A 26,520-nucleotide genomic window follows, 5' to 3' on the forward strand; every position below is an offset into this window, starting at 1 on the left:
AGTGGTCAGAGCAACTCTGTATTCTGTACTGTGTTGTTCTCTCTTGCAAGATATTATTATTAAAGCCTCTTATCTCCTCACAAGAAAATAACTGACTCCCCAAATGCAAGTGTCAGGACAAATGATCAAACTTCTCCAAGCTTCAGTCTGCAGAGAGGTACAAGACAGGGTTGCTCACTTTCTCCCTCACTTTTTGCTATTTTCATCAAACCTTTAGCAGCTGCTATCAGACAAGATAGAAATATTAAAGACATCCAACCCCAAAATATTGAGCATAAAATAAGTCTTTATGCTGATGATGTATTACTTTTCCTTCAGAACTCACAGACGTCTCTCACTCACACGATCACACTCATAAATAAATTCTCAGCACTTTCTGACTACTCTATCAATTGGTCTAAGACCACAGTTCTGCCCATTAACTGTAGGGTCCAGAATATACCTGCGATCACTTTACAGTCAGGAAATATTAGATATTTAGGCATAAACATTTCCTCCAGGCTCTCAGAGCTAACAAAGCTAATTTATGTGCAATTATTAATGACAGTAGAGGACAATCTCTCTCGTTGGAAGTCCTTACCTATATCACTTATGGGGAGAGTTACAACCATTAAAATGATGATACTACCAAAAGTTAACTATTTGTTCTCAATGATCCCCATAAAACCAACCTGCTACTTGGTTTAAGTCACTAGATTCATGCATCTCCAAATTTCTGTGGAAAAACAAACCACAGTTTGTTTAAAAACCCTACAGAAGACCAAGGACAGTGGTGGATTAGATTTACCTAATTTTCAGCACTATTCCTTAGCCAATAGGTTACGGTATATATCAAAATGGTTTAAACCTAGCCCAATAGATGAACATGGATAAATATAGAACAAGCATTGTGTGATAATCTGGAAATCTCTGACCTGCCACTTATTAGTCAAAACGTAAAAAATCACAAATGTTTCAAAAGCATTAACATCAGCACCTCTCTGACAGCCTGGTGGGAATTTCTTAAAATAACAAAGTCTTCACTTGTCCCGTGTAAGCTTACACCCATCTGGAACAATCCTGACATCCTGCAAAACAAAAAAATGCTAAACTTTACTCTGTGGAAGATCAAAGGAATCAAACATCTGGAACATATAATCCAAAATGGACATTTTATTTCATTTGATGAGCTCATATCACAACATGAGATAGGCAGCAATAAATTCCTAGAATATCAACAACTTAAGTCTATAATAACAAAGAAATATATCCTCCACCAACCAGACTTACAACTCCCGATTAGGGTAGTAGAATTTCTAAGCATCTGCACCCCAAAACTACTATCAAAAATATATAAATTATTGTCTAAGATAGATGACACAATGTCTCTACCGTCCTCAAAATGGGAGGCAGATTTATCCATCAGTTCTAGTCATAGCTTCTGGCCACATATATGTTTGAACACCTTCAGAATGACTCAAAATCCTAATTTAGAGCTCATACAATACAAAATTCTTCATAGAACACACTATACAGGACAAAGGATGTTCAGGATGGGTCTAACACACTCAAACATCTGCTCACATTGCACAGATAACACACCTGATGATTATGCACACGCTTTGTGGTTTCGTGCGCCTGTCCAGAGGTTCTGGCTTGAAGTCTGTGCGGACCTATCAACATGACTAAAGTGTAGCATTCCTGCATGCCCCACACTGTGCATACTGGGTGACTTAGACAACATCAATGTGGAATTTAGCTTAGCACACATGATCCTCACAGTGTTATGTATAGCAAAGAAAACTATTCTCATGAACTGGAAAGCGAAGAACAATCTGTGTATTAACCAGTTTAGAAATTTTCTTTTAGATTATATTAGCATGGAAACAATGTCTGCTTCCTCAAAACATCAATTGGCTGAATTTAATTCTCTCTGGTCCCTTCTGATTAGCTTGATCACATAGTGGTGGTGGTGGGTTGCTGTCCCGTCGCTCTGGGCGGTTGGGTGTGTGCTGGGGGGGGCTGTGTGGCTTCGGGCGTCTGGTGGTCTCTCGGGTCGTGGGGAAATACAGCAGCCCTGTATTATTGCTTCCTGTGAAATCAAGATACAATGTGCACATGCTGGTTACAAATAAGAAAATACAAACAACAAACAGTTTCTTCCATGGTTCACAGCATGTGTATGATCATCTTCATCGCTGGTCTCAGTAAGGATGTTTCAATCTTCGGTGTCAGAGGTTACTAGCACTTAACACACCGTTGGAGTACAGCTTTTACTGCTGACTCTTATCTTTGTCCTTCCGGGCGTGTTGGTTAGGCTGATGTATGTCAGGGTGGAAGTCATCTACTGGTTCTGGTACCTTCTTACAGTGACTGGCATGAATCCAGGTTGCTCTCTCTGCAACTTTAACAGCTGTGTGAGTGACCAGTAGCACCTGGAACGGGCCTTGCCAACGTTTGGACTTCCAATGTTTCCTGCGAAGTTCCTTCACCACCTGTCATCTGGTTGGAGTGGTGTGTTTTCTGTGGCTGGAAGGGCTGCTTTTACTGTCTGTGAAACTTGAGATAGAACAGTGGAAAGGTTTCGACAGTAAGACAACATAGCATCATCACAAACAGTTGTGGAAGGGAGGGGTCTGGTTACAGGTCCCAATCCCAGGTTAGGAGGTCTGCCAAATAAAATTTCAAATGGGCTGAGATTCACTTGAGCTCTGATTCTCATTCTCATGTAGGTAAGCACAATAGGTAATGCTTTTGTCCATGGCAGACCTGTTTCTTCACAACATTTGGCTAACTTGGACTTTAATGTACCATTTTCTCTTTCCACAGCACCTCCACTCTGTGGATGATAAGCACAATTCCCAGGAATTTACCAACCTCAGTCAATGCAGTGTTTACAAAATGTGTGCCATTATCACTGCTGATCTTCTCTGGAATGCCCCATCTAGGAATGATTTCTGTTTAGCAGTGCTTTAGTCACTGCATTACTGTTTGCATGTTTTGCAGGGAAAACTTCAACCCATTTACTAAACACGTCCACTATTACTAGTGCATATTTCTTTCCTTCAGCTGGTGTGAGTTCAACAAAATCCATCATCAAATGTTCAAAAGGTTTCTCTGGTGGAGGGTGTGCAACTTGCGATGTGTGTAATGCCTTTCCTACATTATGTGTGGCACAAACCATACATGACTGACAGTATTTTTGCGCATATGAACTGAACCCTTTTGTGAACCACTGAGCAGTGAGTGCATTCAGCATCCCCCCTTTTGACACATGGTTCAACCCATGTGTCAATTTTGAAAAATGAGGAAAAAAATGTTTAGGTAGACAGGGTTTACCATCAGGTCCCATCCAAACACCATCCGTATGAGTTGCACCCACAGAGGACCAAATGCGTCCAGAGGACCAAATTTCATCTGCAGAGGCAAAAGTTTGCAAAGCATGGAGATCTGTGAGGGAGTCTTCTGCCTGCAAAGAGAGGGAAGCGAAAACAGGAAAAAAATTAGCTGCTTGCTTAGCTGCAGCATCAGCTCTGGCATTGCCACAAGCAACAGGATCGTCTGAGTTAGTGTGAGCCGCACACTTACAGACCGAGATTGCTGTAGGCAAAAGGATCGCATCAAGAAGATCAGAAACCTGCTTGGAGTTCAGAATAGTTTTACCATCTGATTTAAGGAAATGCCTGTGTTTCCACAGCGCACCAAAGTCATGAACAACACCAAAAGCATATCTGGAATCTGTGTAAATAGTGACAGACTTACCAGCTGCCAACTTACAAGCTTCAGTAAGTGCAATAAGCTCAGTAGTTTGAGCAGAGAAATGTTTAGGAAGAGAACCAGACAACAAAGTGTCATGTGAAGAACATACTGCAAACCAAACACAGTTAGTACCTGTGGCTGGATCACGCAAAGCTGATCCATCTACAAAAAGAATCATGTCAGAGTTTGGAAGAGGAGTCTCTAAAAGATCAGGTCGGGGTGTACAAACTTGTTCCAAAACAGCCACCTCATTCGGTGTCGTGTTTCTTTCAAGCAATTCTCCTGGTTAGCCCGCACTCGGCTCGCTCCCAGAGCCGTGTTAAAGTCTACTTCGCATTCCGCACCTCCGCCCACCCGCTGCACTGAGCACTCTTCAGCCCTTTTAAATGGTATAACTTTACACTACCACACGCTCCAGCGAGCACCATTCAAGCAACAACTTTGCACTCCAGCTTCGAACATCGGCACAGTCGCAACAAGTAAGGCGACTCTACTCAGAGAAGTCACTCTGCACAGTAACAAGATTTCTTTTGCACAGACAGAAAGGGCTTCATCCGCAAAGGTAAAGCCTGCCAACAATAGAAACAACTCATTAGTGCTGCTCAACGTTGTACTTTGCAGTAAAAGAAAGAGCAAATCTAAAGTTTCAGGAATCCGAGAATAAGCTTACTTTCATGAGTTCTACACAATTTCGGATTTTGATATAAAATGAATTCCTTCACTCAAACTAAGTTAAAACTGCTTTGTCCTTCATATTTATCCATGTCCAAATAGCTTTAAACAAAAAAGACCGTTGTACTTTGCAGGATAGGAAAGAACAACACTAAACCTTTTCAGGAATCCGAGAATAAGCGTTGTTTGACGAGTTCTACACAATATCGGATTTTGATATAAAATTAATTCCTTCACTCAAACCAAGTTAAAACTGCTTTGTCCTTCATATTTATCCATGTCTAAATACCTTTAAACAAAAACGAACGTAGTACTTTTCAGGATAGGAAACAACAACACTAATTTTTTTCAGGAATCCAAGAATAAGCTTCTTTTCACGAGTTCTACACAATTCCGGATTTTGATATAAAATTAATTCCTTCACTCAAACCAAGTTAAAACTGCTTTGTCCTTCATATTTATCCATGTCTAAATAGCTTTAAACAAAAAAGAACGTTGTACTTTGCAGGATAGGAAAGAACAACACTGAACCTTTAGGAATCCGAGAATAAGCTTATTTTCACGAGTTCTACACAATTTCAGATTTTGTTATAAAATGAATTCCTTCACTCAAACCAAGTTAAAACTGCTTTGTCCTTCATATTTTTGCATGTCTTAATAGGTTTCAGGCATAAAATTCTTCATATTACCCTGTATATGAAAGAAGCATACTTGTGATGGAGCAATACACTCCTTTTGGGTAACCTAAACTGATGGTTGGGGAGGAAAGTTAGAAGAACAATCAACTATCAACCAAAGACAGATGACGTGATGAGCGGGCAATATAACTGTGTGTTTTTGCTTCAGTGGTCAGAGCAACTCTGTATTCTGTACTGTGTTGTTCTCTCTTTCAAGGTATTATTATTAAAGCCTCTTATCTCCTCAGAAGAAAATAACTGACTCTGTGCGTTACTAAATTTCCACCACAATTTTGGCGTCACGAACAGGATCCCTCGACTGGTGTCTCTGGACCGGATCGCAGTGCATGGCCAGCCTGGACTGAAGTAGCTGTTCCAGCCTCATACCTCCAAGGGCTTTTCTGAGAGAGAGGACTGGCAGGTCCTTTTCTTGAATACCAGCGCTGGGATCATTTTTGAAATATGATAGTCTGAGACGATAGGACTGCTTTTTAGTTTTTATTTGAATAAAAGAGGGTTTCCCGGTTGTGTCATTAGTGAGACAGAGATTTCATGGGTAAGTGAAACTTTTGAAGCAGTCCGAAGAAGTGTGAAGTACTCCGAAGAAGTGTGAGTACAGATTAAGGTCCTCATTGGAGACGTCCTTTGAGTGAAGGAATATATTTCCCCATTCCAAGTCTGAGAATTGGAAACAGTAGGTCTCAGACTTTTGACCCTACCGGGGGACCTAAGCATGATGAAATGAAAAAGACATATGGTCCAGAGGTTTTCCACCAGAAGGTTCTTTTAGTATGTTAGAAATAAGAAAATTAGAAGAAAAGTTTTGCAAATATGAGAAAGAGATGAAGCAAAAAAAAAGAAAATTAAGTTTAAATAAGAAGTAAGAAAGGTATAGAATTTTGGAAAAAATAAAGTGTATTAAGAGAAAGAAAGGAAAATGTTAAACAAATGCCATGACGGAATGATGATAATAATTTAGCCGGATCCAGACCTGGACTCCTGCCCTCCACGACGCCTGCAACAACAACAGCCAGCCCTGCCACAAGCCTCTGGCTCTCGGGAAGAAGGGACTTCTTCCATCCTCCCTCGGGAAGAAATTCCATCATTCTCACAACATCAGCTACATAGGTCTGATGATGAGGAAAAGGAAGACGTTTGGTTCTCCAGCGTACCTGCCCAAGAACTTTTAACGCAAGTGACAAAAATCCTTTACCCACAATCTGGACTTCAGAGATCTAAACGTGAGAAAAAACAAAACCAGATTCAAACCATGCCTATGGTTAAAGTTGCAGTTCCCACTGGACCATTACTGGTTTATCGACCCTGGACTGAGACTGACATCATGGAAGCATAACAATGCTTACCAGATCCAGAGATTTCTGGACCCCATTTTGCTGACGAGTTGCGAGATTTCTGCGCACAATTCTGCCCGACTGGGGTTGAATTGCATCGCATATTGGCAAAAAAGTTCAAACCGTCCGACCTCTGCAAAATAGAGGCCAGTATGCTACAACTGGATTTGCGACCTACCAACAGTGAACGAGGACATAATGATAACGCTCAATATGAAGCAGCCAACCAAAGACTGTGTCAAGCCATCACCACTCAATTTCCAACCAAAATCAATATGTCCCACATTTACACCTGCAAACAGAAACCCGGTGAAGGGACTGATGATTTTGTACACCGCCTCCTTGAGGAAGTCAGCAAGCACAGCGGTCATCAGAGACCAAGGGATTTGGGTAATGAATCAGGACCATGGGAGAGTATTGCATGCAATGCAATAATTAAAGGCCTCATGCCAGATGTCGCCACTGAAGTAAAGAACATTTACGTGGGATGGTGTGAGGGTCCTCGTTTGGCTGACGTTCGCCGATATGCTCGCCATGCTCATAACCAAGTTGAGACGCGTAAGACAACCAAAAGGGACAAGTGTGAAAAGGAGCTGCATTTGGCAGCCATGACCATGTATTACGCAGTTGGTGTAAACAGAGGACGAGGCCGAAGTCGAAGACGTGGACGTGTGGGATCAGAGCTATGATCCGAATATTTGTTTTTACTGTGGCCAGACTGGACACTGGAAGAAGGACTGTCCACAGCTGAAAAGTGATGAAATTTAGGAGGAAAGTTAGAAGAACAATCAACTATCAACCAAAGACAGATGACGTGATGAGCGGGCAATATAACTGTGTGTTTTTGCTTCAGTGGTCAGAGCAACTCTGTATTCTGTACTGTGTTGTTCTCTCTTTCAAGATATTATTATTAAAGCCTCTTATCTCCTCAGAAGAAAATATGCCAGATGTCGCCACTGAAGTAAAGAACATTTACGTGGGATGGTGTGAGGGTCCTCGTTTGGCTGACGTTCGCCGATATGCTCGCCATGCTCATAACCAAGTTGAGACGCGTAAGACAACCAAAAGGGACAAGTGTGAAAAGGAGCTGCATTTGGCAGCCATGACCATGTATTACGAAGTTGGTGTAAACAGAGGACGAGGCCGAAGTCGAAGACGTGGACGTGTGGGATCAGAGCTATGATCCGAATATTTGTTTTTACTGTGGCCAGACTGGACACTGGAAGAAGGACTGTCCACAGCTGAAAAGTGATGAAATTTAGGAGGAAAGTTAGAAGAACAATCAACTATCAACCAAAGACAGATGACGTGATGAGCGGGCAACCAAAGAAATTGGGCAAAAGGCTGACTGAGGGTGGGAGGCAGGTTCTGGACGTCACGCGGCAGCGGAGCCTCCACTAATGGGTGATAGCACAAACACACTCACACATTTTTCCTGCTCTGTGTAGTGAAGAAACGCTTGCCGACTGTGATTCACGTAGCAAAGTTTTGCATGCTATTTCCGTCCTAGAGCAAAGATATTTCTCTCAGAATATGGGAACTTATGTTCATCAGTAGTGACGTCAGGGGAGTTTTATTGTCCTCCAAAGTTAAGTGGAAACCACGTTTACTGTATGTCTGCCTCAGGCCAGGTTGTGAAGGAGAAAATGACAATGCCCATTGCGTGTTGTCACTCCCAATGAGCTCTCCTTCAAACACTCATTTTTGTTATCAGAGTTGTGTCCCATTAACCTGATGGGCTGTGATCTCATGTGTAAATTAGGCATTATTTTAACTTCTACACCAGAGGGTGTTAAGGTTATGTTACAGCCTGACAAAGTTTTCACAGCAGTGCAGTTTGATTCATCGGCACTTACATATGCTTATGAGTGGAAACTTCCCAGCTCTCCTTTTTCACAACAACTAGTGGAAGAAGCAAAAGTGTTAGTTTCACCCCTTTCTGATTTCATGCAACCTACTGATTTGCACTGCACATCACACATTTCTTTGGGGCCTGACAATGACTATGAGAAGAAGTGAAAAAATATGTGCGCCTACTTTATTGGCTGTGTCGCTCACTCCAGAGCACTTCGATTTTTTTAATGTTTGTGGTACTCGCCCTCACATTTCCTTGGCCAAACGTACACACTGGCAGTGACAAGGTGTGGGAGAGTTTGTTGCTACATGTCAGAAATAAATGGAGTGGACTGTTTCACCTGCTGATCCAAATTTGATGTTTTCTGAACGATTGTCAGCATAGAAAAAAACATTTTTGAGTACAATGCATTGTCAAAGAACTGTGGACTTAATTCCTACCACAGAATCACATTTTGAAGCATGTTTTTTATCTGAAACAGATTTGTCTTCGATACCCATGTTGGCTGAAGTGCCCAATGATCTTTGGGCTAAGAGCAAATATGATGTGGGGTTGATAAAAGGCTGTGAACCAGTAATTGTCACCCCTAAATCAGACTTTTGTCCATGTAAAAAACAATACCCTTTTAAGCCTGAAGCAATTAAAGGGATTAAACCTGTTTTTCAATCTTTTCAGAAAACAGGCGTTATTGTTCCTTTTGAAAATTCACCTGTGCTTACTCCATTGTTTCCTGTTAAAAAGATTAAAGATGCTGGCCAGCCAGATGAATGGCGTTTTGTACAGGACCTCCAAGCGGTGAATGCTGCAGTTCAGCCACATGCTCCTACTGTGCCCAACCCACACACTATTTTGTCTCAAATTCCATCAGATGCACAGTTTTTCTCACCCTGATAGCCCATTTTGGTTTGCTTTTTAGTTTGGAGGGAGATCTTGGACTTTTACCCGGTTATGCCAGGGGTACTGTGAAAGTCCCACTATTTACAATGCTGCCCTCAAAGCTAGTCTGGATTAACTTCAATCAACCACAGGCTCTGCTCTTTTGCAGTATGTGGATGACATCCTTTTATGTAGTCCATCTAAACAACAGTGTGAAAAAGACAGTGAATCTGTTGAAACATCTTCCTTCTTATGGCCATAAAGCCAGCCTTTCTAAGTTACAGTTTGTACAGGACGAAGTCACCTTTTTGGGTCATGTGATTTCTAAGGATGGGCGCTCACTTTCTCCTAAACATGTTGCTGCAGTTCAGATCATTCCTAAACCGGTTACTAAAAAACAGCTTATGTCATTCTTAGGTATAACATCTTACTGCAGGAACTTTATTCCTAACTACTCTTTTCTCGAAGCTCTCTTAGGTGCTCTTATCCATGGTAAAGGCAGCTGCAGTTCTGACATGCAGCTCCAGTCAGCTGATCGTGTTCCATGGACTCCTGAGGCTGAATCAGCCTTTAGTCAGCTTAAGCTGGCTCTTCAAACAGCACCAACACTTGGCATTCCAGATCCTCATAAACCTTTCATACAGGCAGTTGATGACAAGCATGGTTGTATGACATCTGTTCTTATGCAGGAACATGGGGCAGGCAAAGGCCAGTGGCTCATTTCTCAGCAAAACTGGACTCTGTGGCTGCAGGCCTGCCTGGTTGTCTTCGTGCTGTTGCAGCTGCAGAGAAAGCTGTCCTGGCCTCCCAAGATATTGTGGGCTACGCTAATTTGACTGTTTTGGTTCCTCATGCTGTTGCCATTATTCTTCTCGAGCAGAAAACTTCACATCTTTCAACTGCTTGTTGGCTCAGATACACCTCTGTGCTCCGTGATATGCCAAATGTCACTGTTAAACATTGTACTGTTCTGAATCCTGCTACTTTGCTTCCGACTCCTGAGGATGGGGAGCCTCATGACTGTGAAGCTGTTTTGGAACAAGTTTGTACACCCCGACCTGATCTTTTAGAGACTCCTCTTCCAAACTCTGACATGATTCTTTTTGTAGATGGATCAGCTTTGCGTGATCCAGCCACAGGTACTAACTGTGTTTGGTTTGCAGTATGTTCTTCACATGACACTTTGTTGTCTGGTTCTCTTCCTAAACATTTCTCTGCTCAAACTACTGAGCTTATTGCACTTACTGAAGCTTGTAAGTTGGCAGCTGGTAAGTCTGTCACTATTTACACAGATTCCAGATATGCTTTTGGTGTTGTTCATGACTTTGGTGCGCTGTGGAAACACAGGCATTTCCTTAAATCAGATGGTAAAACTATTCTGAACTCCAAGCAGGTTTCTGATCTTCTTGATGCGATCCTTTTGCCTACAGCAATCTCGGTCTGTAAGTGTGCGGCTCACACTAACTCAGACGATCCTGTTGCTTGTGGCAATGCCAGAGCTGATGCTGCAGCTAAGCAAGCAGCTAATTTTTTTCCTGTTTTCGCTTCCCTCTCTTTGCAGGCAAAAGACTCCCTCACAGATCTCCATGCTTTGCAAACTTTTGCCTCTGCAGATGAAATTTGGTCCTCTGGACGCATTTGGTCCTCTGTGGGTGCAACTCATACGGATGGTGTTTGGATGGGACCTGATGGTGAACCCTGTCTACCTAAACATTTTTTTCCTCATTTTTCAAAATTGACACATGGGTTGAACCATGTGTCAAAAGGGGGGATGCTGAATGCACTCACTGCTCAGTGGTTCACAAAAGGGTTCAGTTCATATGCGCAAAAATACTGTCAGTCATGTATGGTTTGTGCCACACATAATGTAGGAAAGGCATTACACACATCGCAAGTTGCACACCCTCCACCAGAGAAACCTTTTGAACATTTGATGATGGATTTTGTTGAACTCACACCAGCTGAAGGAAAGAAATATGCACTAGTAATAGTGGACGTGTTTAGTAAATGGGTTGAAGTTTTCCCTGCAAAACATGCAAACAGTAATGCAGTGACTAAAGCACTGCTAAACAGAAATCATTCCTAGATGGGGCATTCCAGAGAAGATCAGCAGTGATAATGGCACACATTTTGTAAACACTGCATTGACTGAGGTTGGTAAATTCCTGGGAATAAGCTTGCGCACACATTGTGCTTATCATCCACAGAGTGGAGGTGCTGTGGAAAGAGAAAATGGTACATTAAAGTCCAAGTTAGCCAAATGTTGTGAAGAAACAGGTCTGCCATGGACAAAAGCATTACCTATTGTGCTTACCTACATGAGAATGAGAATCAGAGCTCAAGTGAATCTCAGCCCATTTGAAATTTTATTTGGCAGACCTCCTAACCTGGGATTGGGACCTGTAACCAGACCCCTCCCTTCCACAACTGTTTGTGATGATGCTATGTTGTCTTACTGTCGAAACCTTTCCACTGTTCTATCTCAAGTTTCACAGGCAGTAAAAGCAGCCCTTCCAGCCACAGAAAACACACCACTCCAACCAGATGACAGGTGGTGAAGGAACTTCGCAGGAAACATTGGAAGTCCAAACGTTGGCAAGGCCCGTTCCAGGTGCTACTGGTCACTCACACAGCTGTTAAAGTTGCAGAGAGAGCAACCTGGATTCATGCCAGTCACTGTAAGAAGGTACCAGAACCAGTAGATGACTTCCACCCTGACATACATCAGCCTAACCAACACGCCCGGAAGGACAAAGATAAGAGTCAGCAGTAAAAGCTGTACTCCACCGGTGTGTTAAGTGCTAGTAACCTCTGACACCGAAGATTGAAACATCCTTACTGAGACCAGCGATGAAGATGATCATACACATGCTGTGAACCATGGAAGAAACTGTTTGTTGTTTGTATTTTCTTATTTGTAACCAGCATGTGCACATTGTATCTTGATTTCACAGGAAGCAATAATACAGGGCTGCTGTATTTCCCCACGACCCGAGAGACCACCAGACGCCCGAAGCCACACAGCCCCCCCCAGCACACACCCAACCGCCCAGAGCGACGGGACAGCAACCCACCACCACCACTATGTGATCAAGCTAATCAGAAGGGACCAGAGAGAATTAAATTCAGCCAATTGATGTTTTGAGGAAGCAGACATTGTTTCCATGCTAATATAATCTAAAAGAAAATTTCTAAACTGGTTAATACACAGATTGTTCTTCGCTTTCCAGTTCATGAGAATAGTTTTCTTTGCTATACATAACACTGTGAGGATCATGTGTGCTAAGCTAAATTCCACGTTGATGTTGTCTAAGTCACCCAGTATGCACAGTGTGGGGCATGCAGGAATGCTACACTTTAGTCATGTTGATAGGTCCGCACAGACTTCAAGCCAGAACTTCTGGACAGGCGCACAAAACCACAAAGCGTGTGCATAATCATCAGGTGTGTTATCTGTGCAATGTGAGCAGATGTTGGAGTGTGTTAAACCCATCCTGAACATCCTTTGTCCTGTATAGTGTGTTCTATGAAGAATTTTGTATTGTATGAGCTGTAAATTAGGATTTCGAGTCATTCTGAAGGTGTTCAAACATATATGTGGCCAGAAGCTATGACTAGAACTGATGGATAAATCTGCCTCCCATTTTGAGGACGGTAGAGACATTGTGTCATCTATCTTAGACAATAATTTATATATTTTTGATAGTAGTTTTGGGGTGCAGATGCTTAGAAATTCTACTACCCTAATCGGGAGTTGTAAGTCTGGTTGGTGGAGGATATATTTCTTTTTTATTATAGACTTAAGTTGTTGATATTCTAGGAATTTATTGCTGCCTATCTCATGTTGTGATATGAGCTCATCAAATAAAATAAAATGTCCATTTTGGATTATATGTTCCAGATGTTTGATTCCTTTGATCTTCCAGAGAGTAAAGTTTAGCATTTTTTTGTTTTGCAGGATGTCAGGATTGTTCCAGATGGGTGTAAGCTTAGACAAGTGAAGACTTTGTTATTTTAAGAAATTCCCACCAGGCTGTCAGAGAGGTGCTGATGTTAATGCTTTTGAAACATTTGTGATTTTTTACGTTTTGACTAATAAGTGGCAGGTCAGAGATTTCCAGATTATCACACAATGCTTGTTCTATATTTATCCATGTTCATCTATTGGGCTAGGTTTAAACCATTTTGATATATACCGTAACCTATTGGCTAAGGAATAGTGCTGAAAATTAGGTAAATCTAATCCACCACTGTCCTTGGTCTTCTGTAGGGTTTTTAAACTAATACGTGGTGGTTTGTTTTTCCACAGAAATTTGGAGATGCATGAATCTAGTGACTTAAACCAAGTAGCAGGTTGGTTTTATGGGGATCATTGAGAACAAATAGTTAACTTTTGGTAGTATCATCATTTTAATGGTTGTAACTCTCCCCATAAGTGATATAGGTAAGGACTTCCAACGAGAGAGATTGTCCTCTACTGTCTTTAATAATTGCACATAAATTAGCTTTGTTAGCTCTGAGAGCCTGGAGGAAATGTTTATGCCTAAATATCTAATATTTCCTGACTGTAAAGTGATCGCAGGTATATTCTGGACCCTACAGTTAATGGGCAGAACTGTGGTCTTAGACCAATTGATAGAGTAGTCAGAAAGTGCTGAGAATTTATTTATGAGTGTGATCGTGAGTGAGAGACGTCTGTGAGTTCTGAAGGAAAAGTAATACATCATCAGCATAAAGACTTATTTTATGCTCAATATTTTGGGGTTGGATGTCTTTAATATTTCTATCTTGTCTGATAGCAGCTGCTAAAGGTTTGATGAAAATAGCAAAAAGTGAGGGAGAAAGTGAGCAACCCTGTCTTGTACTTCTCTGCAGACTGAAGCTTGGAGAAGTTTGATCATTTGTCTTGACACTTGCATTTGGGGAGTCAGTTATTTTCTTGTGAGGAGATAAGAGGCTTTAATAATAATATCTTGCAAGAGAGAACAACACAGTACAGAATACAGAGTTGCTCTGACCACTGAAGCAAAAACACACAGTTATATTGCCCGCTCATCACGTCATCTGTTTTTGGGTATAATTGATTGTTCTTCTAACTTTCCTCCCCAACCATCAGTTGAGGTTACCCAGACACACTCGTAAATACCAGCCTAACCCTGTCCCCCCTAAAGTGCAGCTATCTCATTATAACAAGCCCACCATTGTAAAGAGGAATTTAAGAAAACAGGGCAGGGTGGTACCTTGCAGCTCGGTCATTTGCAGGTTATACACAGTAACACTCAATACAATGCATATAAGAATTATTTTCCATTACATTCCTCCCTTTTGATTATAATAATACCATTATATTAATCAACCCAAAAGAAACAAGGAAAATAATAACTTTATCTGTAAAACATCAGCCTGCATTTGCACACAACGTGAGTTTAAAATGCAGGCATCATAGTAATAAAGGGTCCAATGATAAACAATCAAAACATGAACAATTAAACATGATTATCTTCATCCCTCTCTAAGTCAGCGTCACTAGAGGAAAGATTTTGAAAGCAAGAAAGTTATTTGAGTCATTTGGTCTTTTTCACACTGTTGTTTAGATGGACTACATAAAAGGATGTCATCCACATACTGCAAAAGAGCAGAACCTGTGGTTGATTGAAGTTAATCCAGACTAGCTTTGAGGGCAGCATTGTAAATAGTGGGACTTTCACAGTACCCCTGGCATAACCGGGTAAAAGTCCAAGATCTCCCTTCAAACTAAAAAGCAAACCAAAATGGGCTATCAGGGTGCACTGGCGACAAGTCAACCACTGAGAAAAACTGTGCATCTGATGTAATTTGAGACAAAATAGTGTGTGGGTTGGGCACAGTAGGAGCATGTGGCTAAACTTTAGCATTCACCGCTTGGAGGTCCTGTACAAAACGCCATTCATCTGGCTGGCCAGCATCTTTAATCTTTTTAACAGGAAACAATGGAGTAAGCACAGGTGAATTTTCAAAAGGAACAATAACGCCTGTTTTCTGAAAAGATTGAAAAACAGGTTTAATCCCTTTAATTGCTTCAGGCTTAAAAGAGTATTGTTTTTTACATGGACAAAAGTCTGATTTAGGGGTGACAATTACTGGTTCACAGCCTTTTATCAACCCCACATCATATTTGCTCTTAGCCCAAAGATCATTGGGCACTTCAGCCAACATGGGTATCGAAGACAAATCTGTTTCAGATAAAAAACATGCTTCAAAATGTGATTCTGTGGTAGGAATTAAGTCCACAGTTCTTTGACAATGCATTGTACTCAAAAATGTTTTTTTGTATGCTGACAATCGTTCAGAAAACATCAAATTTGGATCAGCAGGTGAAACGGTCCACTCCATTTCTTTCTGACATGTCGCAACAAACTCTCCCACACCTTGTCACTGCCAGTGTGTACGTTTGGCCAAGGAAATGTGAGGGCGAGTACCACAAACATTAAAAAAATCGAAGTGCTCTGGAGTGAGCGACACAGCCAATAAAGTAGGCGCACATATTTTTTCACTTCTTCTCATAGTCATTGTCAGGCCCCAAAGAAATGTGTGATGTGCAGTGCAAATCAGTAGGTTGCATGAAATCAGAAAGGGGTGAAACTAACGCTTTTGCTTCTTCCACTAGTTGTTGTGAAAAAGGAGAGCTGGGAAGTTTCCACTCATAAGCATATGTAAGTGCCGATGAATCAAACTGCACTGCTGTGAAAACTTTGTCAGGCTGTAACATAACCTTAACACCCTCTGGTGTAGAAGTTAAAATAATGCCTAATTTACACATGAGATCACAGCCCATCAGGTTAATGGGACACAACTCTGATAACAAAAATGAGTGTTTGAAGGAGAGCTCATCGGGAGTGACAACACGCAATGGGCATTGTCATTTTCTCCTTCACAACCTGGCCTGATGCAGACATACAGTAAACGTGGTTTCCACTTAACTTTGGAGGACAATCAAACTCCCCTGACGTCACTACTGATGAACATAAGTTCCTATATTCTGAGAGAAATATCTTTGCTCTAGGACGGAAATAGCATGCAAAACTTTACTACGTGAATCACAGTCGGCAAGCGTTGCTTCACTACACAGAGCAGGAAAAATGTGTGAGTGTGTTTGTGCTATCACCCATTAGTGGAGGCTCCGCTGCCGCGTGACGTCCAGAACCTGCCTCCCACCCTCAGTCAGCCTTTTGCCCAATTTCATCACTTTTTAGCTGTGGACAGTCCTTCTTCCAGTGTCCAGTCTGGCCACAGTAAAAACAAATATTCGGATCACAGCTCTGGCGTGGCCCATTTCGACCTCCTCTCCCACACGTCCACGTCTTCGACTTCGGCCTCGTCCTCTGTTTACACCAACTGCGTAATACATGGTCATGGTTGCCAAATGCAGCTCCTTTTCACACTTGTCCCTTTTGGTTGTCTTACGCGTCTCAACTTGGTTCTGAGCATGGCGAGCATATCGGCGAACGTCAGCCAAACGAGGACCCTCACACCATCCCACGTAAATGTTCTTTACTTCAGTGGCGACATCTATATAATATTGTCTGGGTCCCGTTAAAACATGTATTTTTCCCATCTAATTCCTTGTTTGCTTTAAAACAAGTATTCCCCATTTTCTATCCCTTCAGTAGCCAACCAGTTTGTATGGAGTACACTGGAGCAACTTGACTGATCAGTAAAACACTGCTTTTGTTGTCACCGCAAGGCTTCCCCCGTCGGTTGTTTCACTGAGACACTACTGAGTAACTACAACTCAACACAGTTTATACACATAACATTCATATACATACTAACAAACAAACAAACAATAATTTATCGCAATTTTCTCATCTCTGTTTGAACGTACACCCAGGTAAATATTCCTGTAGTCTTCTCATACCGACTATGGACCCATTCATTGTTTAACTTCACTGTTTTGCAAATCCTAATTGAATATTACACATTGACATTGAACTTTACTGGATAAGCAGGTCTTCATTGCATTCAGCAGCCTATATGTGAGCATCTATGTGTAAGCTGTTCTTCTTTGCATTTATCAGCAGCAAGCAATTCTTCACTGCACATGCATATGTAAATAGTAAAACAATTCCAATGTGTTAGCGAAACCTTCTATATCACAGTGGTTTCTAAGATCTATTTTAAGTTCTTTGCCATCAGTGAGATGACATAGTTTACAAAGTGTGTCAAATTATCACTGAAGATCTTTTCAGGAATTTCAAATCTAGAAATGAGTTATTTTACGCGTGATTTTGCTACTGAGAGTGCATCTGCTTGTGCACATGGAAATATTTCAGACCATTTGGTAAAAACCTCTGTTGTCACTGAGCAGAATCGTTTCCCTTAACATTAATTTAGTTCAATGAAATCTACACAATAATGAAATAATGAAATACAAACAAATATGTTGAAAAAGATACACTGGCTTAGGGAATTATCTTCGTTTTGGTCTTAGATTGCCCTGTGGAATGTATTTTGCACATATTTGACCTGCTAGACAAAACTTTATTCATTTATTTATTCTAAAAAAAAAAATTCAATAATTAGTAAAACCATATGCTGTAAAAACCTTGTTCATTATTGCTTCCATCCCTCCTGTTGAGACATGACATGGTCCGTGGCTCAATACTGCAGCATATTTAAACAAATTCTTTGGCAGTATGGTTTTCCTTCCGGTCATTCATACGAGTCTATTGTAGATGGCAATTGAATAACATCTAATAATGCTAAAATATTTGTAGTTTATACATTTAGCTGTGGATGTCAACATACCTGTTTTTCCAATGCTGTGTTAACACATGTACAGTTGAGAAGGCATACTGACTGTCAGTGTAAACGTTAACAACCTTTTTGTTATTTAATTTACAAGCTTCAGTTAAAGCTACCAATTCGACTGCTTGAACAGAGTAATTTTTTGGTAGTGGTTGTTTTAAGAAAACTTCAGTTTCTGTTACTACTGCAAATCCTGTAGCATTTGTGCCATCAGGGTTTTTTGCTTGACCTGTTGAATAAATATAGTTATTTCTGCATTTTCATAACGTATATCAGTTAAGTCTGGCCTGGGTAAAACACTGATGGTTATTTCTGACATGCAATCATGAGGCTTTCCATCTGTGGGGTAGGTAGCAGTGTGGATGGATTAAGTGTAGCACATCTCTCGACAACAAGGTGTGGCTGTGAAAGAAGAACTGTTATGTAGGAGAGATGTCTGGTAAAGATATTTTGTTAAGTAACCATATCACAGCCACTGCATGAGGTACCTTAAGTGTTAATGGGTGAAATAACACCATTATTGTTGATGCCTGCACTGCCAATGGCTTCTGGCCATTGATTCAAAAGTACGATCTCGTCCCTGTTTCCCCCTTTCAGTGGACACTGGCCCCTAATTACCGCAATTCAGCAGGGGGTCTTTCATTAGGAGTACTGGACTCCCCCGTGCACGGTTTCAGCTCCGACCCTGGAAAGCGGAAAAAACGTTGAGATCTGGTTTGAGGACCCAATTGTTGAGAAAAGTCTCTCAATGAGACTCAGAGTTGCTGGAGTCAGTTAATGCAAATGTTTAATCTTGCAGCAAGTTCAAGAAGGTGTGTGTGTATGGGTGTATGTGTGCGAACGTGTGTGAGTTTGTGTGTGTGAGAGTTTAATGAACCTGTTATCCACAGGCAGGTCTTAACTAGTATGGCACAGGTCCAGCCTGTCTCATCTTTTTTGGAAGGTCCAGCGCTCGGCCCTTCTGTCTGTTTGGACTCTCACATACATTCGGTTAATCATAGAAAAACGAGAACAAAACTTTTTAGCCCCTTAAATTCATAAAACAGACATGGTGCAGTTATTTCCATTCTAGAAAATAAGAGTAATCACCACCATTCCTATAAATTCTGGATATTCTAACAATCTGAATCTTTTTTAAATGTTCGATGAAGCCCTTTGCTGTTCTGTTTAGAGACTCAGCTGATCATAAACCAAGTTTTGCTCTTGAACCAAGCTTCTAAACTCTTCACCTTTTTCATTTCTCAGTTAGTATTCACTTTAAAACTGATTAAAAGAAAAATTAAATGAATGCCTATCAACAAATGTGGGATCTAAACTCTAGTGCTTTCTCTAAAATAATTTCCTTTCTCAATTCAGAAATGTGTGTGTGTAAGTCACAACACCCGTGACACCAAAACGGCTTTCTTTTCTCTCTTTTCTCTACACTCTGCACTGTGAGCACACACACCAAATCAGAAAGGCTTTTTTCTCTCTTTTCTACATTATGGACTGTGGGGACACAAAACCGCTCTCTCTCTTTTTTTTTTTTGATTGTGTGCCAGGGCGTTGTCTCACGTATTAGATTATGCTTAAGATACGAATGGGTTTATCAGTCACATCAGAATCCATACATACTGATCCTCCCGTAATAAAATGGTCGGATCTTATCAAACACACTTTGTTTCTTGTGACAAGTCAGCAAAACAGCGTATACACGTCAAGACACTGAATCAAGTTTGCCACAAGAACTCATAAGTTTGGCAGTATTGCTCTGCCGTCAGCAATCATACACCCATTTTATTTTCATGAGACATGTGCAGGCACCTGTTCATCTACTGTTCTATCACTATGAATTAGTTTATCTATTATCAATAAGGATACTTCTACAACTACTATCAAAGTATGTCCGGACTTCTTATGTTGTCAGTTGCTATATATGAATAAGTGGGTTGCTACTGAAAAGCATTAAGCATGTCACACAGCCCAAACATATAACATTTCAGGACACACCACACAGTTAACAACCACAGTGAAGCGTGTCAAAGCCCAAACATGTAACATTCAACAGGACACTTACACAACACATTCAAATCAAACAGTCAGACAACATACAAGAACATATACCCCAGCCGGCATTGCTCCCTGCCTATTTTCCTACAACTCACTATGTGTGCGCACACCTTTATTCACAAACTCTTCAACTTATACTCTTTTACCGAAGCTGCTACAGCTCGATTGGCCAAATACCCTTAGATCCTATTTCGGTGAATTTGACATCTGCCTTGTATGTAACAGATTAGCGGTTTAGCAGTTTTAATTTAGTTTGAGTGAAGGAATTCATTTTATAGCAAAATCCGAAATCGTGAAGAACTCATGAAAGTAAGCTTATTCTCGGATTCCTGAAACATTAGATTTGCTCTTTCTTTTACTGCAAAGTACAACGTTGAGCAGCACTAATGAGTTGTTTCTATTTTTGGCAGGCTTTACCTTTGCGGATGAAGCCCTTTCTGTCTGTGCAAAAGAAATCTTGTTACTGTGCAGAGTGACTTCTCTGAGTAGAGTCGCCTTACTTGTTGCGACTGTGCCGATGTTCGAAGCTGGAGTGCAAAGTTGTTGCTTGAATGGTGCTCGCTGGAGCGTGTGGTAGTGTAAAGTTATACCATTTAAAAGGGCTGAAGAGTGCTCAGTGCAGCGGGTGGGCGGAGGTGCAAAGTGACACTATGGCCATAAAAAGAACACCGCTACAAGTGCGCATTGTGCCAGGAAGGGCCCTCGGACGTGAACCAGTGGACAGTTATCGCTTCTCGGCCTTTTGGCTAAGATCAAGTGTAGTATCTGTTCTTATCTTCTTAAACCCCAGCTGGTCGAGGCGGATGGCCACCCTTCCTGAGTCTGGTTCTGCCAGAGGTTTCTTCCTGTTAAAAGGGAGTCGTTCCTTTCCACAGTTGCCACAGGCACGCTCAGGACGGGAGATTGGACTGAAGACACGTTTCGGTGCAATCTGTTGGTTTCCTTAGCTAGGATATTAATTTTTTGAATTGGCTCTATATGAATTAATTGGATCATGATTACAATGAATTGAATTCCAATTGGCTTGAATTGGACTATATTACTTAAGTGCCTTGAGATGACAATTGTTGTAATCTGGCGCTATATAAATAAAATTGAATTGAATTGAATTGAATTGAATGTCTGATATGTCCTCTATGCGAGACTACATATTAAATGGATTTGTATCAATAGGAGTTGAAAAAGGAGCTTGCTCCGTTCACTCCAAGCATCGACCCGGTACTGCAGTGCCGCTGGGAACGGTGCGCTCTCCTCTGCTCTTGTGAAAAAGCAAACAGCGGTGCAGGATGGAAGTTTCAGGGAGCCTAAGATGAAACTTTCTTTTAATCTGCTGATAAAAGAGAGTGAATGCGAAGCAGACTTTAACACGGTTCTGGGAGCGAGCCGAGTGCGGGCTAACTGGGAGAATTGCTTGAAAGAAACGCGACACCGAATGAGCAGTCAGATCAAAGCCTCAACACGGTGTTCCCGTGTTGTTTGTGGCTGCCTTGTCTTTTGCACAGAGTAAAAGACAAGGCAGCCATCGAATATGGCCCGATTGTTCCTACTTGGTCAGCCGAGGAGCAAGGGGGGGGAGCAAGCGTCTCAACCAAGCAAAGCTCACCATGGGGAAGGTGGCTATGCCAACTAGCCTGATGCCCTGCTCCCGCAGTGATGGATAATCATACACTGGTTTCTCTTCATAATGTACAAGTCTTTCGCCTTTTACTAAAGACTTCCGTGTAGAGCAGCACTAATGAGTTGTTTCTATTTTTGGCAGGCTTTACCTTTGCGGGTGAAGCCCTTTCTGTCTGTGCAAAAGAAATCTTGTTACTGCGCAGAGTGACTTCTCTGAGTAGAGTCGCCTCACTTGTTGCGACTGTGCCGATGTTGCTTGAATGGTGCTCGCTGGAGCGTGCGGTAGTGTAAAGTTATGCCATTTAAAAGGGTTGAAGAGTGCTCAGTGCAGCGGGTGGGCGGAGGTGCAAAGTGACACTATGGCCATAAAACGAACACCGCTACAAGTGCGGATTGTGCCAGGAAGGGCCCTCGGACGTGAACCAGTGGACAGTTATCGCTTCTCGGCATTTTGGCTAAGATCAAGTGTAGTATCTGTACTTATCAGTTTAATATGTTATATGTCTATGCAAGGACTACATATTAAATGGATTTTTATCAATAGGAGTTGAAAAAGGAGCTTGCTCCGTTCACTCCAAGCATCGACCCGGTACTGCAGTGCCGCTGGGAACGGTGCGCTCTCCTCTGCTCTTGTGAAAAAGCAAACAGCGGTGCAGGATGGAAGTTTCTTTAATCTGCTGAGAAAAGAGAGTGAATGCGAAGCAGACTTTAACATGGCTCTGGGAGCGAGCCGAGTGTGGGCTAACCAGGAGAATTGCTTGAAAGAAACGCGACACCGAATGAGCGGTCAGAACAAAGCCTCAATACGGTGTTCCTGTGGTGTTTTTATAAAATGCGGTGTAAAAAAAGGTGTGAATGCCCCATAGAAAACTAAAAGGTGGAGCGGAAGTGTTCGGCTGCAAGAAGGTGTGAATGTCCGACTATATTTGGTGAAAAGCAGGTGAAGCAAGGTCTGAATGCCCAACCTTACATCATCAAAAGCGAGATCAGAGGTTTTTGGCTGCAAGAAGGCCATAGTTTGCCAAAAGCGGGTAAGGTGCGAATGATCGGCTAAATATCAACAAAAGTGGGGGCGGAGGTCTTCGGATGCAAGTGGGTGTGAATATCCCACCATACAAGTATGGTGGAGAGGAAGCTGTGAATGGCCGACCATAGTTTGCAAAAAGCGGGTGAGAAAAGGTGCGAATGTCCAACCATACATCAACAAAAGCAGGAGTGGATGTGTTTGGCTACAAGAAGGTTTGAATGTCCGAGCATAGTTTGTAAAAAGCGGGTAAGAAAAGGTGCGAATGCCCGACAAAGTATGATCAAAAGAGGGAGTGGAGGTTTTCGGCTACAAGGTTTGAATGTACGACCATAGTTTGTAAAAAGCGGGTAAGAAAAGGTGCGAATGCCCGAACATACACCATCAAAAGAGGGAGCGGAGGTGTTACACTTGAAAGACGGTGTGAAAGTCCGACCATAGTTGGTAAAAAGTGGGTAAGAAAAGGTTCGAATGCCCGAATATATACCATCAAAAGCGGAAGCGGAGGTGTTCGGCTGCAAGAAGGTGTGAACGTCCGACCAAAGTTTGTAAAAAGCAGTTAAGAAAAGGTTCGAATATCCAACCAAACATAATCAAAAGTGGGAGCAGAGCTGTTCGACTGCAAGTAGGTGTGAATATCCACCCATAATTCCTGAAAAATGGGTAAGAAAAGGTGCGAATGCCCAACCATACATCATCAAAAGAAGAAGTGGATGTGTTCTGCTACAAGAAGGTTTGAATGTCCGACCATAGTTTGTAAAAAGCGGGTAAGAAAAAGTTCGAATGCCCGAACATACACCATCAAAAGAGGGAGCGGAGGTGTTCCGCTGTAAGATGCTGCGAATGTCCGACCATAGTTGGTAAAAAGCGGGTAAGAAAAGGTTAAAAAACCGGACTGTACACAATCAATAGCGGGAGCGGAGTTGTTCGGCTACAAGAAGGTGTGAAAGTCCGACCATGGTTTGTAAAAAGCGGGTAAGACAAGGTGCGAATGCCCGACAATGTATGATCAAAAGAGGGAGCGGAGGTGTTCGGCTGCAAGGTCTGAATTTCCAACCATAATTTGTAAACACCGTTGAAGAAAAGGCTCGAAAGCCCGACTATACACCATCAAAAGCGGGAGCGGAGGTGTTCAGCTGCAAGAAGGTCTGAATGTCCACCAATAATTACTGAAAAATGGGTAAGAAAAGGTGTGAATGCCCAACTATACATCATCACAAGCAGAAGTGGATGTGTTCGGCCACAAGAAGGTTTGAATGTCCGACCATAGTTTGTAAAAGGCGGGTAAGAAAAGGTTCGAATGCCCGAACATACACAATCAAAAGAGGGAGCGGAGGTGTTTCACTGCAAGAAGGTGTGAATGTCCGAGCATAGTTTGTAAAAAGTGGGTAAGAAAAGGTTCGAATGACAGAACATACACCATCAAAAGAGGGAGCGGAGGTGTTCCGCTGTAAGAAGGTGTGAATGTCCGACCATAGTTGGTAAAAAGCGGGTAAGAAAAGGCTAAAATACCCAACTCTACACAATCAATAGCGGGAGCGGAGTTGTTCGGCTAAAAGAAGGTATGAAAGTCCGACCATGGTTTGTAAAAAGCGGGTAAGAAAAGGTTCGAATGCCAAAATATACACCATCAAAAGCGGAAGCCGAGGTGTTCGGCTGCAAGTAGGTGTGAATGTCAGATCATAATTTGTAAAAAGCTGATGAGAAAGGTGTGAATGACCAACAATAATTGCTGAAAAATGTGTTAGAAAAGGTAAGAATGCCGGACCATTCATCATCAAAAGCGGGAGAAGAGGTGTTCGGCTGCAAGAAGCTGTGAATGTCCAGCCATAATAACTCAAAAACGGGTAAGAAAAGGTAGTATTGCCAGACCATAAATGATCAAAACAGGGAGCGGAGGTGTTCCGCTGTAAGAAGGTGTGAATGTCCCACCATAATTGGTAAAAAGCGGGTAAGAAAAGGTTAAAATACCCGACTGTACACAATCAATAGCGGGAGCGGAGTTGTTTGGCTACTAAAAGGTGTGAAAGTCCGACCATGGTTTGTAAAAAGCGGGTAAGAAAAGTTGCGAATGCCGGACAATGTATGATCAAAAGAGGGAACGGAGGTTTTCGGCTGCAAGAAGGTCTAAATGTCCAACCATAATTTGTAAAAACCGGGGAGGAAAAGGCTCGGAAGCCCGACTATACACCATCAAAAGCGGGAGCGGAGGTGTTCAGCTGCAAGAAGGTCTGAATGTCCATCAATAATTTCTAGAAAACATGAAAAAAAATGTTCGAATATCCAACCGCACATGATCATAAGTGGGAGAGGAGGTGTTCAGCTGCAAGAAGGTGTGAATGTCCACCCATAATTCCTCAAAAATGGGTAAGAAAAAAGGTGCGAATGCCCAACCATACATCATCAAAAGCAGGACTGGATGTGTTCGGCTACAAGAAGGTTTGAATGTCCGAGCATAGTTTGTAAAAAGCGGGTAAGAAAAGGTTCGAATGCCCGAACCTACACCATCAAAAGAGGGAGCGGAGGTGTTCCGCCATAAGAAGGTGTGAATGTCCGACCGTAGTTGGTAAAAAGCGGGTAAGAAAAGGTTAAAATACCCGACTGTACACAATCAATAGCGGGAAGGGATGTGTTCGGCTACAAGAAAGTGTGAAAGTCCAACCATGTTTTGTAAAAAGTGGTTAAGAAAAGGTGCGAATGCCCGACAATGTATGATCAAAAGAGGGAGCGGAGGTTTTCGGCTGCAAGAAGGTCTGAATGTCCAACCATAATTTGTAAAAACCGGGGAAGAAAAGGCTCGAAAGCCCGACTATACACCATCAAAAGCGGGAGCAGAGGTGTTCAGCTGCAAGAAGGTCTCAATGTCCATCAATAATTGCTAGAAAACATGAAAGAAAATGTTCGAATATCAAACCGCACATGATCATATGCGGGAGAGGAGGTGTTCAGCTGCAAGATGGTGTGAATGTCCACCCATAATTCCTGAAAAATGGGTAAAAAAAGGTGCGAATGCCCAACCATACAACATCAAAAGCATGTGTGAATGTCAGATCATAATTTGCAAAAACCTGATGAGAAATGGTGAGAATGCCCGACTATACACCATCAAATGCGGGAGCGGAGGTGTTCGGCTGTGAGTAGGTGTGAATGTCCGACCATACTTGCTGAAAAATATGACAAAGCAGTTTTCACTTGGTTTGAGTGAAGGAATTCATTTTATATCAAAATCCGAAATTGTGTAGAACTCGTCAATCGACGCTTATTCTCGGATTCCTGAAAAGGTTTAGTGTTGTTCTTTCCTATCCTGCAAAGTACAACGTTCTTTTTTGTTTAAAGCTATTATGACATGGATAAATATGAAGGACAAAGCAGTTTTAACTTAATCGGTTTCAACAAAATAGAAAGTATTACTTTGCAGTATACCAAAGAACAACACTAAACCTTTAGGAATCCGAGAATAAACTTATTTCCACGAGTTCTAGACAATTTCGGATTTTGATATAAAATGAATTCCTTCACTCAAACCAAGTTAAAACTGCTTTTTCCTTGATATTTATCCATGTCTGAATCGGTTTCAACAAAATAAAAAGTATTACTTTGCAGTATACCAAAGAACAACACTAAACCTTTAGGAATCCGAGAATAAACTTATTTCCACGAGTTCTACACAATTTCGGATTTCTATATAAAATGAAATCCTTCACTCAAACCAAGTGAAAACTGCTTTGTCATATTTTTCAGCAAGTATGGTCGGACATTCACACCTACTCACAGCCGAACACCTCCGCTCCCGCATTTGATGGTGTATAGTCGGGCATTCTCACCATTTCTCATCAGGTTTTTGCAAATTATGATCTGACATTCACACCTGCT

General features: G+C 41.8%; 2 non-coding genes and 2 pseudogenes across 2 annotated transcripts; all 4 read left to right on the top strand.

Moving 5' to 3' along the window:
• The first annotated feature begins 20,732 nt into the window (after positions 1-20,732).
• LOC140285648 (U2 spliceosomal RNA) lies at positions 20,733-20,822 on the top strand (annotated as a pseudogene).
• A 302-nt stretch (positions 20,823-21,124) lies between these two features.
• LOC140285652 (U2 spliceosomal RNA) lies at positions 21,125-21,258 on the top strand (annotated as a pseudogene).
• A 411-nt stretch (positions 21,259-21,669) lies between these two features.
• On the top strand, positions 21,670-21,783 carry LOC140285594 (U5 spliceosomal RNA). The gene has a single exon (XR_011910605.1). It is a non-coding gene; the product is annotated as a U5 spliceosomal RNA (small nuclear RNA).
• A 275-nt stretch (positions 21,784-22,058) lies between these two features.
• On the top strand, positions 22,059-22,246 carry LOC140285623 (U2 spliceosomal RNA). The gene has a single exon (XR_011910632.1). It is a non-coding gene; the product is annotated as a U2 spliceosomal RNA (small nuclear RNA).
• The last annotated feature ends 4,274 nt before the right edge of the window (positions 22,247-26,520 follow it).

The sequence above is a fragment of the Leuresthes tenuis genome, unplaced genomic scaffold (assembly GCF_036924035.1).
Source record: "Leuresthes tenuis unplaced genomic scaffold, fLeuTen1.0.hap1 SCAF_48, whole genome shotgun sequence".
NCBI classification, from domain to species: domain Eukaryota; kingdom Metazoa; phylum Chordata; class Actinopteri; order Atheriniformes; family Atherinopsidae; genus Leuresthes; species Leuresthes tenuis.